Here is a 15,447-nt window from a genome sequence, read left to right on the forward strand (position 1 = left end):
GATCTTTATTATGCAACTGCCCGCTCGTGCAGGTGGCCGTGTGTGATGATGGAGACGGAGGAGGGCAGTGCGGGCAGGCCGGGCGGAGGGACGGTGCCGTGCCCTGGTGTCGGGGCAGGCTCTTGCTTTGCGGGCGCGCGCTGGAGCTGGGCAGCGGCAGCAGACTCTCGCGTGTTGGGCAGCGGAGTCGTGGGCGTGCGAGTAGGTGAGCTTGTGGGCGAACGCGCCCGTGCTTCGCCGGGGCTCTGCTGGGCTCTGGCTGACGTGCTGTTGAGGGTCAGCGTTGTTCTCGCGGTGCCTCAGTGGCCCCGGTGCCCGTTTCCCACCGCACGGCCCCAATCTCGCTCGGCGTCAGCGTGCCCAGCCCGGCATGCCGCCCGCTCAGGCCCCGTCGCTGGTTGGTGGTTCGGGTCCGTGTGTGCCGTGCGCGCCTGCATTGTCGGTGTTCTCCTCCTGCGCCGTGGCACTGAAATGGAAGCAGCGGTTGTGCGCAGTAGCTTTCTGAAGGGCATACTGGCCAGCGCCAAAGGAAAGGGAGCGGGAGAATATGTCTTTAAGCCCGCCAGGAGGCCCCCCCCAAGCAAGCCCACCCTTGAAAGGGGCGCAGTATAGTCAGACAAACATGTCTTCTGCTTCTGTGGTGGTTACTACCTGTCAACAGAAGAGCTTCTGCTGAAGTTGTCTAGGTCCGGGGTGGGAGGCCGGGATGGAAGAAAAAGGCCGCCAAAGGGGTTTTCATCCTCATCATCCCAGGTGATGCCGAGCTCTACGCTTTCTGCGCTCGGAGAAGTGCACCTGGAGCAGGTAGACTGCAGGCTCGTGGGATGCTGGGAATAACGCATCAGCGGATGAGCTTTGTGTTGGTGCGAGTTTGAAGAGGGGAAGGTTTGAAGGGACTCGCTCGGATGGAGCTTTTTGTCCCGGAGGCAGAAGGGAACTCACCTCTCCGCAGCGGCCGAGGATCTGGCGAGCAGCTGCCTCCGCGTCGTCCTCTGGAGACCTAGGAATCGTACAGAGAGGTTTTACTTGTCGTTGAAAGGCAGAATCGTAGCGTGTTGTCCTTAGGTAGGCTAAAGCCAAGGCCTCTGCGCTTCCTCGTAGGGAACTTGTGCTTTGCTGCATTTGCCAAGGGAAGCCCCTCAGAGAGTAGCAGGGCTCTGCCTCTTTGGTCAGGTATGCGGCCTTTAGGAAGGGTTCAAATGCCAGCCTGGGAGCTTTCTGTGAAGCCCTGAAAGTACAGCTAGGCTGAATGTAAGCCCTTTGTGCGGCTTTGTAATGGCCGCTTTGCAGTTGTGCTGTTCCTTCTGCCTGGCCATGAGCGCAGACTGGCAAGAGAGGAGCCCGGGGAAGGGTGCTAGTCGGTGGGATTGAACCCATTAACGAGCAATGCCCGGAAGTCCGTCAGCATCCGTATTGGCAGCCTGTTGAGTGCAGCTGTCGACTTCCCTGCAAGTGGTGGCCGAGCGCTCGACTCGGGTCAGCACTTGGCTGTCGCTTTCTGCCCATCTTTCTGCTGTCTGCCAGCTGTGGAGCAGGAGGGTCAGCGCTACAAGGGAGTTGCTCTGGGTGGACGCTGGCTCATGCTGCAAGAGGCTAAAGCTAGGGACCTGCCCGCACTGCGAGCTGCTTTGCAACTTATCGCTTTCTAAGGGATGTGAATTTTAAACGTTACCTTTCTTTGCTGGTCTTGAGCCGGAAGCAAATCCAAGCGCAGAATGCGCAGGAGACCGCAGTGGCGATGAACGACAAAGTGTTTATTATAATGATGAGTAAACGGCGATTTAGAATGCCGGGGTCATCCTCTTCAAAAGCATTGGGGAAGATTGCTGCAAAATAATGGACAGATCTCAGAGTTTATATGAAACGTGCATGCTGTGGTAGGTCAAAGGCGGGAGGAGGAGGGCTGAAGTGTGAAGAGCCCGAGGCCAGCGGCACGTGCCTTTCTGCCGTGGGACGCCATGGCGCCCCAGCACGTGCGGGCTGCTGTGTGGTATACGAGTTCAGTGCTGCGCATTGAGAAAACACGCCCGCTCTTCTCTTCTACCCTCTGCTCCTTTTGGTGGAGTTGCTCCTCCTCTCACGCCCTCTCCTTCCTGCACTGGGAAGAAGGGGAAGCAGGAGCCTGCTGTCACGAGCAAGAGCCAGAAGTGCTGGGACGAGGCTCGGCAGATGCTTTCGCGTGCCCCGTGGGGGCAGCATAGGAGGGCGGCGCAGACGGCTTTGGAAAGCCAGGTCTCTGCAGAAGAGCTCCTCCTAAAGTGTTCTCAGCTTTGGAAGGGACCCAGCTCTTCTGCCTGTGCCCCCAGGTGCTGCTAGGCGCCAGGGGAAGCGCTGCCTCCCCCCTGGAAATTGATCTGTAGAAAACGTTGGTGGGGGAGAGGAGGTTTTACGCTGGAGTACGTACCTTCAGGCGATGCTGAAGCCTCTCTTTCCTCGGGTATGGGGAAGCCGTGTACCAGAAGAGTACCCAGGAGAAGGCACACGAAGGCAGAGCAGCCAGCCGTATCCGCCGCTACTCCGAAAGCGGTGTGCACAAATGAGGCCTGCGCGGCAGCGGGGCCCTTGGTTGCCCTCGCAGGGCTGCGACATCGCTGACGGGCGCAGAGGCCTTCTGAAGGTGTCATGAGCTCCTCAGAATGGGCCGCTGAGCGTGCGCGCGGCCTGCTGGCTCCTTGCGAGTCGCCCTGCGCAGGTGGGATCTCAGTGGCACCCGCTGTTTGCTCTAGCCTGCGCTTCTCCTGAGCGCTATCTGGCGGAGAGGTGGTCCTTCACAGAGCCGGGCAGGCTGTGCAGATGAGCCTCTGCAGGGCCTGACTAAAACGAGGGAGGACGCGCGGAACCAGGCTGGAAGGCTCTTTGGCTCCGTGCATTTCCCCACAGTAAAACAAGAAGCACAGTAAAAGAACAGCCACGTAAGGCAGTGTTTGAATGGGTTCGTCTCCTTTTTACCCCATGGCAGGCAAAGGCTTTCCTTTCCCCAAAGAAACAGAGGCAGTGGTGACCGTCCCCTTGCTTCTCGAGCTGACCCAACTCCCCAGCAAGGCAGCGAAAGCCCTCTCTCAGCCAGGCCCATCCCCACACGGAGGAAGCAAAGCAAGTCCGACTGGAGCTTCCTAGGTTGTGAGGGAGCCGGTAGGCTTTGAGTTTGGATTTGGTGGGAGCTGCACCAGGTGGCGCACGCGGTAGGAGGGACTGTGCTTTCTGAAGGAGCTCGTCCTGAAAACGCAGCTTCCCCTGTTTGTGTCCCGCACGTGGCCCAAGCGGGAAGGAGCTGTGTGTGCCCTGTTGACTCGGCAGTGAGTGCAGCTGTGCATTCAGAGCCGTGTGTCTGGCAGGGGTGGGAAGAGAAGGGGAGCGTCTCCGGAGAGAACTGTAACCGGCAGGGCCCGAGCGTGACCCAGAATCCCTTCCGCCGGGGTCGGAACGCCGCCTGTCTGTGCGGCGTGCCGCGCTGTAAGCGCGGATTGCTAATGGGAGGGTAGGTGAGAGCTATGTCGGGGGGCACCTTGACTGATCGGAAGTCTTCGTAAGGAGCTCTGTGCCCCAAGGGCTGTGGGTGGGAGAGAGCCCCCCACGGAGGGCCGCTCTAAATAACCACCACTCTGGCGCTGCGTGAGCTCTGCCTCCTCTTGATCTTTATTATGCAACTGCCCGCTCGTGCAGGTGGCCGTGTGTGATGATGGAGACGGAGGAGGGCAGTGCGGGCAGGCCGGGCGGAGGGACGGTGCCGTGCCCTGGTGTCGGGGCAGGCTCTTGCTTTGCGGGCGCGCGCTGGAGCTGGGCAGCGGCAGCAGACTCTCGCGTGTTGGGCAGCGGAGTCGTGGGCGTGCGAGTAGGTGAGCTTGTGGGCGAACGGGCCGGTGCTTCGCCGGGGCTCTGCTAGGCTCTGGCTGACGTGCTGTTGAGGGTCAGCGTTGTTCTCGCGGTGCCTCAGTGGCCCCGGTGCCCGTTTCCCACCGCACGGCCCCAATCTCGCTCGGCGTCAGCGTGCCCAGCCCGGCATGCCGCCCGCTCAGGCCCCGTCGCTGGTTGGTGGTTCAGGTCCGTGTGTGCCGTGCGCGCCTGCATTGTCGGTGTTCTCCTCCTGCGCCGTGGCACTGAAATGGAAGCAGCGGTTGTGCGCAGTAGCTTTCTGAAGGGCATACTGGCCAGCGCCAAAGGAAAGGGAGCGGGAGAATATGTCTTTAAGCCCGCCAGGAGGCCCCCCCCAAGCAAGCCCACCCTTGAAAGGGGCGCAGTATAGTCAGACAAACATGTCTTCTGCTTCTGTGGTGGTTACTACCTGTCAACAGAAGAGCTTCTGCTGAAGTTGTCTAGGTCCGGGGTGGGAGGCCGGGATGGAAGAAAAAGGCCGCCAAAGGGGTTTTCATCCTCATCATCCCAGGTGATGCCGAGCTCTACGCTTTCTGCGCTCGGAGAAGTGCACCTGGAGCAGGTAGACTGCAGGCTCGTGGGATGCTGGGAATAACGCATCAGCGGATGAGCTTTGTGTTGGTGCAAGTTTGAAGAGGGGAAGGTTTGAAGGGACTCGCTCGGATGGAGCTTTTTGTCCCGGAGGCAGAAGGGAACTCACCTCTCCGCAGCGGCCGAGGATCTGGCGAGCAGCTGCCTCCGCGTCGTCCTCTGGAGACCTAGGAATCGTACAGAGAGGTTTTACTTGTCGTTGAAAGGCAGAATCGTAGCGTGTTGTCCTTAGGTAGGCTAAAGCCAAGGCCTCTGCGCTTCCTCGTAGGGAACTTGTGCTTTGCTGCATTTGCCAAGGGAAGCCCCTCAGAGAGTAGCAGGGCTCTGCCTCTTTGGTCAGGTATGCGGCCTTTAGGAAGGGTTCAAATGCCAGCCTGGGAGCTTTCTGTGAAGCCCTGAAAGTACAGCTAGGCTGAATGTAAGCCCTTTGTGCGGCTTTGTAATGGCCGCTTTGCAGTTGTGCTGTTCCTTCTGCCTGGCCATGAGCGCAGACTGGCAAGAGAGGAGCCCGGGGAAGGGTGCTAGTCGGTGGGATTGAACCCATTAACGAGCAATGCCCGGAAGTCCGTCAGCATCCGTATTGGCAGCCTGTTGAGTGCAGCTGTCGACTTCCCTGCAAGTGGTGGCCGAGCGCTCGACTCGGGTCAGCACTTGGCTGTCGCTTTCTGCCCATCTTTCTGCTGTCTGCCAGCTGTGGAGCAGGAGGGTCAGCGCTACAAGGGCGTTGCTCCGGGTGGACGCTGGCTCATGCTGCGAGAGGCTAAAGCTAGGGACCTGCCCGCACTGCGAGCTGCTTTGCAACTTATCGCTTTCTAAGGGATGTGAATTTTAAACGTTACCTTTCTTTGCTGGTCTTGAGCCGGAAGCAAATCCAAGCGCAGAATGCGCAGGAGACCGCAGTGGCGATGAACGACAAAGTGTTTATTATAATGATGAGTAAACGGCGATTTAGAATGCCGGGGTCATCCTCTTCAAAAGCATTGGGGAAGATTGCTGCAAAATAATGGACAGATCTCAGAGTTTATATGAAACGTGCATGCTGTGGTAGGTCAAAGGCGGGAGGAGGAGGGCTGAAGTGTGAAGAGCCCGAGGCCAGCGGCACGTGCCTTTCTGCCGTGGGACGCCATGGTGCCCCAGCACGTGTGGGCTGCTGTGTGGTATACGAGTTCAGTGCTGCGCATTGAGAAAACACGCCCGCTCTTCTCTTCTACCCTCTGCTCCTTTTGGTGGAGTTGCTCCTCCTCTCACGCCCTCTCCTTCCTGCACTGGGAAGAAGGGGAAGCAGGAGCCTGCTGTCACGAGCAAGAGCCAGAAGTGCTGGGACGAGGCTCGGCAGATGCTTTCGCGTGCCCCGTGGGGGCAGCATAGGAGGGCGGCGCAGACGGCTTTGGAAAGCCAGGTCTCTGCAGAAGAGCTCCTCCTAAAGTGTTCTCAGCTTTGGAAGGGACCCAGCTCTTCTGCCTGTGCCCCCAGGTGCTGCTAGGCGCCAGGGGAAGCGCTGCCTCCCCCCTGGAAATTGATCTGTAGAAAACGTTGGTGGGGGAGAGGAGGTTTTACGCTGGAGTACGTACCTTCAGGCGATGCTGAAGCCTCTCTTTCCTCGGGTATGGGGAAGCCGTGTACCAGAAGAGTACCCAGGAGAAGGCACACGAAGGCAGAGCAGCCAGCCGTATCCGCCGCTACTCCGAAAGCGGTGTGCACAAATGAGGCCTGCGCGGCAGCGGGGCCCTTGGTTGCCCTCGCAGGGCTGCGACATCGCTGACGGGCGCAGAGGCCTTCTGAAGGTGTCATGAGCTCCTCACAATGGGCCGCTGAGCGTGCGCGCGGCCTGCTGGCTCCTTGCGAGTCGCCCTGTGCAGGTGGGATCTCAGTGGCACCCGCTGTTTGCTCTAGCCTGCGCTTCTCCTGAGCGCTATCTGGCGGAGAGGTGGTCCTTCACAGAGCCGGGCAGGCTGTGCAGATGAGCCTCTGCAGGGCCTGACTAAAACGAGGGAGGACGCGCGGAACCAGGCTGGAAGGCTCTTTGGCTCCGTGCATTTCCCCACAGTAAAACAAGAAGCACAGTAAAAGAACAGCCACGTAAGGCAGTGTTTGAATGGGTTCGTCTCCTTTTTACCCCATGGCAGGCAAAGGCTTTCCTTTCCCCAAAGAAACAGAGGCAGTGGTGACCGTCCCCTTGCTTCTCGAGCTGACCCAACTCCCCAGCAAGGCAGCGAAAGCCCTCTCTCAGCCAGGCCCATCCCCACACGGAGGAAGCAAAGCAAGTCCGACTGGAGCTTCCTAGGTTGTGAGGGAGCCGGTAGGCTTTGAGTTTGGATTTGGTGGGAGCTGCACCAGGTGGCGCACGCGGTAGGAGGGACTGTGCTTTCTGAAGGAGCTCGTCCTGAAAACGCGGCTTCCCCTGTTTGTGTCCCGCACGTGGCCCAAGCGGGAAGGAGCTGCGTGTGCCCTGTTGACTCGGCAGTGAGTGCAGCTGTGCATTCAGAGCCGTGTGTCTGGCAGGGGTGGGAAGAGAAGGGGAGCGTCTCCGGAGAGAACTGTAACCGGCAGGGCCCGAGCGTGACCCAGAATCCCTTCCGCCGGGGTCGGAACGCCGCCTGTCTGTGCGGCGTGCCGCGCTGTAAGCGCGGATTGCTAATGGGAGGGTAGGTGAGAGCTATGTCGGGGGGCACCTTGACTGATCGGAAGTCTTCGTAAGGAGCTCTGTGCCCCAAGGGCTGTGGGTGGGAGAGAGCCCCCCACGGAGGGCCGCTCTAAATAACCACCACTCTGGCGCTGCGTGAGCTCTGCCTCCTCTTGATCTTTATTATGCAACTGCCCGCTCGTGCAGGTGGCCGTGTGTGATGATGGAGACGGAGGAGGGCAGTGCGGGCAGGCCGGGCGGAGGGACGGTGCCGTGCCCTGGTGTCGGGGCAGGCTCTTGCTTTGCGGGCGCGCGCTGGAGCTGGGCAGCGGCAGCAGACTCTCGCGTGTTGGGCAGCGGAGTCGTGGGCGTGCGAGTAGGTGAGCTTGTGGGCGAACGGGCCGGTGCTTCGCCGGGGCTCTGCTAGGCTCTGGCTGACGTGCTGTTGAGGGTCAGCGTTGTTCTCGCGGTGCCTCAGTGGCCCCGGTGCCCGTTTCCCACCGCACGGCCCCAATCTCGCTCGGCGTCAGCGTGCCCAGCCCGGCATGCCGCCCGCTCAGGCCCCGTCGCTGGTTGGTGGTTCGGGTCCGTGTGTGCCGTGCGCGCCTGCATTGTCGGTGTTCTCCTCCTGCGCCGTGGCACTGAAATGGAAGCAGCGGTTGTGTGCAGTAGCTTTCTGAAGGGCATACTGGCCAGCGCCAAAGGAAAGGGAGCGGGAGAATATGTCTTTAAGCCCGCCAGGAGGCCCCCCCCAAGCAAGCCCACCCTTGAAAGGGGCGCAGTATAGTCAGACAAACATGTCTTCTGCTTCTGTGGTGGTTACTACCTGTCAACAGAAGAGCTTCTGCTGAAGTTGTCTAGGTCCGGGGTGGGAGGCCGGGATGGAAGAAAAAGGCCGCCAAAGGGGTTTTCATCCTCATCATCCCAGGTGATGCCGAGCTCTACGCTTTCTGCGCTCGGAGAAGTGCACCTGGAGCAGGTAGACTGCAGGCTCGTGGGATGCTGGGAATAACGCATCAGCGGATGAGCTTTGTGTTGGTGCGAGTTTGAAGAGGGGAAGGTTTGAAGGGACTTGCTCGGATGGAGCTTTTTGTCCCGGAGGCAGAAGGGAACTCACCTCTCCGCAGCGGCCGAGGATCTGGCGAGCAGCTGCCTCCGCGTCGTCCTCTGGAGACCTAGGAATCGTACAGAGAGGTTTTACTTGTCGTTGAAAGGCAGAATCGTAGCGTGTTGTCCTTAGGTAGGCTAAAGCCAAGGCCTCTGCGCTTCCTCGTAGGGAACTTGTGCTTTGCTGCATTTGCCAAGGGAAGCCCCTCAGAGAGTAGCAGGGCTCTGCCTCTTTGGTCAGGTATGCGGCCTTTAGGAAGGGTTCAAATGCCAGCCTGGGAGCTTTCTGTGAAGCCCTGAAAGTACAGCTAGGCTGAATGTAAGCCCTTTGTGCGGCTTTGTAATGGCCGCTTTGCAGTTGTGCTGTTCCTTCTGCCTGGCCATGAGCGCAGACTGGCAAGAGAGGAGCCCGGGGAAGGGTGCTAGTCGGTGGGATTGAACCCATTAACGAGCAATGCCCGGAAGTCCGTCAGCATCCGTATTGGCAGCCTGTTGAGTGCAGCTGTCGACTTCCCTGCAAGTGGTGGCCGAGCGCTCGACTCGGGTCAGCACTTGGCTGTCGCTTTCTGCCCATCTTTCTGCTGTCTGCCAGCTGTGGAGCAGGAGGGTCAGCGCTACAAGGGAGTTGCTCTGGGTGGACGCTGGCTCATGCTGCGAGAGGCTAAAGCTAGGGACCTGCCCGCACTGCGAGCTGCTTTGCAACTTATCGCTTTCTAAGGGATGTGAATTTTAAACGTTACCTTTCTTTGCTGGTCTTGAGCCGGAAGCAAATCCAAGCGCAGAATGCGCAGGAGACCGCAGTGGCGATGAACGACAAAGTGTTTATTATAATGATGAGTAAACGGCGATTTAGAATGCCGGGGTCATCCTCTTCAAAAGCATTGGGGAAGATTGCTGCAAAATAATGGACAGATCTCAGAGTTTATATGAAACGTGCATGCTGTGGTAGGTCAAAGGCGGGAGGAGGAGGGCTGAAGTGTGAAGAGCCCGAGGCCAGCGGCACGTGCCTTTCTGCCGTGGGACGCCATGGCGCCCCAGCACGTGCGGGCTGCTGTGTGGTATACGAGTTCAGTGCTGCGCATTGAGAAAACACGCCCGCTCTTCTCTTCTACCCTCTGCTCCTTTTGGTGGAGTTGCTCCTCCTCTCACGCCCTCTCCTTCCTGCACTGGGAAGAAGGGGAAGCAGGAGCCTGCTGTCACGAGCAAGAGCCAGAAGTGCTGGGACGAGGCTCGGCAGATGCTTTCGCGTGCCCCGTGGGGGCAGCATAGGAGGGCGGCGCAGACGGCTTTGGAAAGCCAGGTCTCTGCAGAAGAGCTCCTCCTAAAGTGTTCTCAGCTTTGGAAGGGACCCAGCTCTTCTGCCTGTGCCGCCAGGTGCTGCTAGGCGCCAGGGGAAGCGCTGCCTCCCCCCTGGAAATTGATCTGTAGAAAACGTTGGTGGGGGAGAGGAGGTTTTACGCTGGAGTACGTACCTTCAGGCGATGCTGAAGCCTCTCTTTCCTCGGGTATGGGGAAGCCGTGTACCAGAAGAGTACCCAGGAGAAGGCACACGAAGGCAGAGCAGCCAGCCGTATCCGCCGCTACTCCGAAAGCGGTGTGCGCAAATGAGGCCTGCGCGGCAGCGGGGCCCTTGGTTGCCCTCGCAGGGCTGCGACATCGCTGACGGGCGCAGAGGCCTTCTGAAGGTGTCATGAGCTCCTCACAATGGGCCGCTGAGCGTGCGCGCGGCCTGCTGGCTCCTTGCGAGTCGCCCTGTGCAGGTGGGATCTCAGTGGCACCCGCTGTTTGCTCTAGCCTGCGCTTCTCCTGAGCGCTATCTGGCGGAGAGGTGGTCCTTCACAGAGCCGGGCAGGCTGTGCAGATGAGCCTCTGCAGGGCCTGACTAAAACGAGGGAGGACGCGCGGAACCAGGCTGGAAGGCTCTTTGGCTCCGTGCATTTCCCCACAGTAAAACAAGAAGCACAGTAAAAGAACAGCCACGTAAGGCAGTGTTTGAATGGGTTCGTCTCCTTTTTACCCCATGGCAGGCAAAGGCTTTCCTTTCCCCAAAGGGACAGAGGCAGTGGTGACCGTCCCCTTGCTTCTCGAGCTGACCCAACTCCCCAGCAAGGCAGCGAAAGCCCTCTCTCAGCCAGGCCCATCCCCACACGGAGGAAGCAAAGCAAGTCCGACTGGAGCTTCCTAGGTTGTGAGGGAGCCGGTAGGCTTTGAGTTTGGATTTGGTGGGAGCTGCACCAGGTGGCGCACGCGGTAGGAGGGACTGTGCTTTCTGAAGGAGCTCGTCCTGAAAACGCAGCTTCCCCTGTTTGTGTCCCGCACGTGGCCCAAGCGGGAAGGAGCTGCGTGTGCCCTGTTGACTCGGCAGTGAGTGCAGCTGTGCATTCAGAGCCGTGTGTCTGGCAGGGGTGGGAAGAGAAGGGGAGCGTCTCCGGAGAGAACTGTAACCGGCAGGGCCCGAGCGTGACCCAGAATCCCTTCCGCCGGGGTCGGAACGCCGCCTGTCTGTGCGGCGTGCCGCGCTGTAAGCGCGGATTGCTAATGGGAGGGTAGGTGAGAGCTATGTCGGGGGGCACCTTGACTGATCGGAAGTCTTCGTAAGGAGCTCTGTGCCCCAAGGGCTGTGGGTGGGAGAGAGCCCCCCACGGAGGGCCGCTCTAAATAACCACCACTCTGGCGCTGCGTGAGCTCTGCCTCCTCTTGATCTTTATTACGCAACTGCCCGCTCGTGCAGGTGGCCGTGTGTGATGATGGAGACGGAGGAGGGCAGTGCGGGCAGGCCGGGCGGAGGGACGGTGCCGTGCCCTGGTGTCGGGGCAGGCTCTTGCTTTGCGGGCGCGCGCTGGAGCTGGGCAGCGGCAGCAGACTCTCGCGTGTTGGGCAGCGGAGTCGTGGGCGTGCGAGTAGGTGAGCTTGTGGGCGAACGGGCCGGTGCTTCGCCGGGGCTCTGCTAGGCTCTGGCTGACGTGCTGTTGAGGGTCAGCGTTGTTCTCGCGGTGCCTCAGTGGCCCCGGTGCCCGTTTCCCACCGCACGGCCCCAATCTCGCTCGGCGTCAGCGTGCCCAGCCCGGCATGCCGCCCGCTCAGGCCCCGTCGCTGGTTGGTGGTTCGGGTCCGTGTGTGCCGTGCGCGCCTGCATTGTCGGTGTTCTCCTCCTGCGCCGTGGCACTGAAATGGAAGCAGCGGTTGTGTGCAGTAGCTTTCTGAAGGGCATACTGGCCAGCGCCAAAGGAAAGGGAGCGGGAGAATATGTCTTTAAGCCCGCCAGGAGGCTCCCCCCAAGCAAGCCCACCCTTGAAAGGGGCGCAGTATAGTCAGACAAACATGTCTTCTGCTTCTGTGGTGGTTACTACCTGTCAACAGAAGAGCTTCTGCTGAAGTTGTCTAGGTCCGGGGTGGGAGGCCGGGATGGAAGAAAAAGGCCGCCAAAGGGGTTTTCATCCTCATCATCCCAGGTGATGCCGAGCTCTACGCTTTCTGCGCTCGGAGAAGTGCACCTGGAGCAGGTAGACTGCAGGCTCGTGGGATGCTGGGAATAACGCATCAGCGGATGAGCTTTGTGTTGGTGCGAGTTTGAAGAGGGGAAGGTTTGAAGGGACTCGCTCGGATGGAGCTTTTTGTCCCGGAGGCAGAAGGGAACTCACCTCTCCGCAGCGGCCGAGGATCTGGCGAGCAGCTGCCTCCGCGTCGTCCTCTGGAGACCTAGGAATCGTACAGAGAGGTTTTACTTGTCGTTGAAAGGCAGAATCGTAGCGTGTTGTCCTTAGGTAGGCTAAAGCCAAGGCCTCTGCGCTTCCTCGTAGGGAACTTGTGCTTTGCTGCATTTGCCAAGGGAAGCCCCTCAGAGAGTAGCAGGGCTCTGCCTCTTTGGTCAGGTATGCGGCCTTTAGGAAGGGTTCAAATGCCAGCCTGGGAGCTTTCTGTGAAGCCCTGAAAGTACAGCTAGGCTGAATGTAAGCCCTTTGTGCGGCTTTGTAATGGCCACTTTGCAGTTGTGCTGTTCCTTCTGCCTGGCCATGAGCGCAGACTGGCAAGAGAGGAGCCCGGGGAAGGGTGCTAGTCGGTGGGATTGAACCCATTAACGAGCAATGCCCGGAAGTCCGTCAGCACCCGTATTGGCAGCCTGTTGAGTGCAGCTGTCGACTTCCCTGCAAGTGGTGGCCGAGCGCTCGACTCGGGTCAGCACTTGGCTGTCGCTTTCTGCCCATCTTTCTGCTGTCTGCCAGCTGTGGAGCAGGAGGGTCAGCGCTACAAGGGAGTTGCTCTGGGTGGACGCTGGCTCATGCTGCGAGAGGCTAAAGCTAGGGACCTGCCCGCACTGCGAGCTGCTTTGCAACTTATCGCTTTCTAAGGGATGTGAATTTTAAACGTTACCTTTCTTTGCTGGTCTTGAGCCGGAAGCAAATCCAAGCGCAGAATGCGCAGGAGACCGCAGTGGCGATGAACGACAAAGTGTTTATTATAATGATGAGTAAACGGCGATTTAGAATGCCGGGGTCATCCTCTTCAAAAGCATTGGGGAAGATTGCTGCAAAATAATGGACAGATCTCAGAGTTTATATGAAACGTGCATGCTGTGGTAGGTCAAAGGCGGGAGGAGGAGGGCTGAAGTGTGAAGAGCCCGAGGCCAGCGGCACGTGCCTTTCTGCCGTGGGACGCCATGGCGCCCCAGCACGTGCGGGCTGCTGTGTGGTATACGAGTTCAGTGCTGCGCATTGAGAAAACACGCCCGCTCTTCTCTTCTACCCTCTGCTCCTTTTGGTGGAGTTGCTCCTCCTCTCACGCCCTCTCCTTCCTGCACTGGGAAGAAGGGGAAGCAGGAGCCTGCTGTCACGAGCAAGAGCCAGAAGTGCTGGGACGAGGCTCGGCAGATGCTTTCGCGTGCCCCGTGGGGGCAGCATAGGAGGGCGGCGCAGACGGCTTTGGAAAGCCAGGTCTCTGCAGAAGAGCTCCTCCTAAAGTGTTCTCAGCTTTGGAAGGGACCCAGCTCTTCTGCCTGTGCCGCCAGGTGCTGCTAGGCGCCAGGGGAAGCGCTGCCTCCCCCCTGGAAATTGATCTGTAGAAAACGTTGGTGGGGGAGAGGAGGTTTTACGCTGGAGTACGTACCTTCAGGCGATGCTGAAGCCTCTCTTTCCTCGGGTATGGGGAAGCCGTGTACCAGAAGAGTACCCAGGAGAAGGCACACGAAGGCAGAGCAGCCAGCCGTATCCGCCGCTACTCCGAAAGCGGTGTGCACAAATGAGGCCTGCGCGGCAGCGGGGCCCTTGGTTGCCCTCGCAGGGCTGCGACATCGCTGACGGGCGCAGAGGCCTTCTGAAGGTGTCATGAGCTCCTCACAATGGGCCGCTGAGCGTGCGCGCGGCCTGCTGGCTCCTTGCGAGTCGCCCTGTGCAGGTGGGATCTCAGTGGCACCCGCTGTTTGCTCTAGCCTGCGCTTCTCCTGAGCGCTATCTGGCGGAGAGGTGGTCCTTCACAGAGCCGGGCAGGCTGTGCAGATGAGCCTCTGCAGGGCCTGACTAAAACGAGGGAGGACGCGCGGAACCAGGCTGGAAGGCTCTTTGGCTCCGTGCATTTCCCCACAGTAAAACAAGAAGCACAGTAAAAGAACAGCCACGTAAGGCAGTGTTTGAATGGGTTCGTCTCCTTTTTACCCCATGGCAGGCAAAGGCTTTCCTTTCCCCAAAGAAACAGAGGCAGTGGTGACCGTCCCCTTGCTTCTCGAGCTGACCCAACTCCCCAGCAAGGCAGCGAAAGCCCTCTCTCAGCCAGGCCCATCCCCACACGGAGGAAGCAAAGCAAGTCCGACTGGAGCTTCCTAGGTTGTGAGGGAGCCGGTAGGCTTTGAGTTTGGATTTGGTGGGAGCTGCACCAGGTGGCGCACGCGGTAGGAGGGACTGTGCTTTCTGAAGGAGCTCGTCCTGAAAACGCGGCTTCCCCTGTTTGTGTCCCGCACGTGGCCCAAGCGGGAAGGAGCTGCGTGTGCCCTGTTGACTCGGCAGTGAGTGCAGCTGTGCATTCAGAGCCGTGTGTCTGGCAGGGGTGGGAAGAGAAGGGGAGCGTCTCCGGAGAGAACTGTAACCGGCAGGGCCCGAGCGTGACCCAGAATCCCTTCCGCCGGGGTCGGAACGCCGCCTGTCTGTGCGGCGTGCCGCGCTGTAAGCGCGGATTGCTAATGGGAGGGTAGGTGAGAGCTATGTCGGGGGGCACCTTGACTGATCGGAAGTCTTCGTAAGGAGCTCTGTGCCCCAAGGGCTGTGGGTGGGAGAGAGCCCCCCACGGAGGGCCGCTCTAAATAACCACCACTCTGGCGCTGCGTGAGCTCTGCCTCCTCTTGATCTTTATTACGCAACTGCCCGCTCGTGCAGGTGGCCGTGTGTGATGATGGAGACGGAGGAGGGCAGTGCGGGCAGGCCGGGCGGAGGGACGGTGCCGTGCCCTGGTGTCGGGGCAGGCTCTTGCTTTGCGGGCGCGCGCTGGAGCTGGGCAGCGGCAGCAGACTCTCGCGTGTTGGGCAGCGGAGTCGTGGGCGTGCGAGTAGGTGAGCTTGTGGGCGAACGGGCCGGTGCTTCGCCGGGGCTCTGCTAGGCTCTGGCTGACGTGCTGTTGAGGGTCAGCGTTGTTCTCGCGGTGCCTCAGTGGCCCCGGTGCCCGTTTCCCACCGCACGGCCCCAATCTCGCTCGGCGTCAGCGTGCCCAGCCCGGCATGCCGCCCGCTCAGGCCCCGTCGCTGGTTGGTGGTTCGGGTCCGTGTGTGCCGTGCGCGCCTGCATTGTCGGTGTTCTCCTCCTGCGCCGTGGCACTGAAATGGAAGCAGCGGTTGTGTGCAGTAGCTTTCTGAAGGGCATACTGGCCAGCGCCAAAGGAAAGGGAGCGGGAGAATATGTCTTTAAGCCCGCCAGGAGGCTCCCCCCAAGCAAGCCCACCCTTGAAAGGGGCGCAGTATAGTCAGACAAACATGTCTTCTGCTTCTGTGGTGGTTACTACCTGTCAACAGAAGAGCTTCTGCTGAAGTTGTCTAGGTCCGGGGTGGGAGGCCGGGATGGAAGAAAAAGGCCGCCAAAGGGGTTTTCATCCTCATCATCCCAGGTGATGCCGAGCTCTACGCTTTCTGCGCTCGGAGAAGTGCACCTGGAGCAGGTAGACTGCAGGCTCGTGGGATGCTGGGAATAACGCATCAGCGGATGAGCTTTGTGTTGGTGCGAGTTTGAAGAGGGGAAGGTTTGAAGGGACTCGCTCGGATGGAGCTTTTTGTCCCG

The sequence above is a fragment of the Apteryx mantelli genome, chromosome 13 (assembly GCF_036417845.1).
Source record: "Apteryx mantelli isolate bAptMan1 chromosome 13, bAptMan1.hap1, whole genome shotgun sequence".
Classification (NCBI taxonomy): Eukaryota; Metazoa; Chordata; class Aves; order Apterygiformes; family Apterygidae; genus Apteryx; species Apteryx mantelli.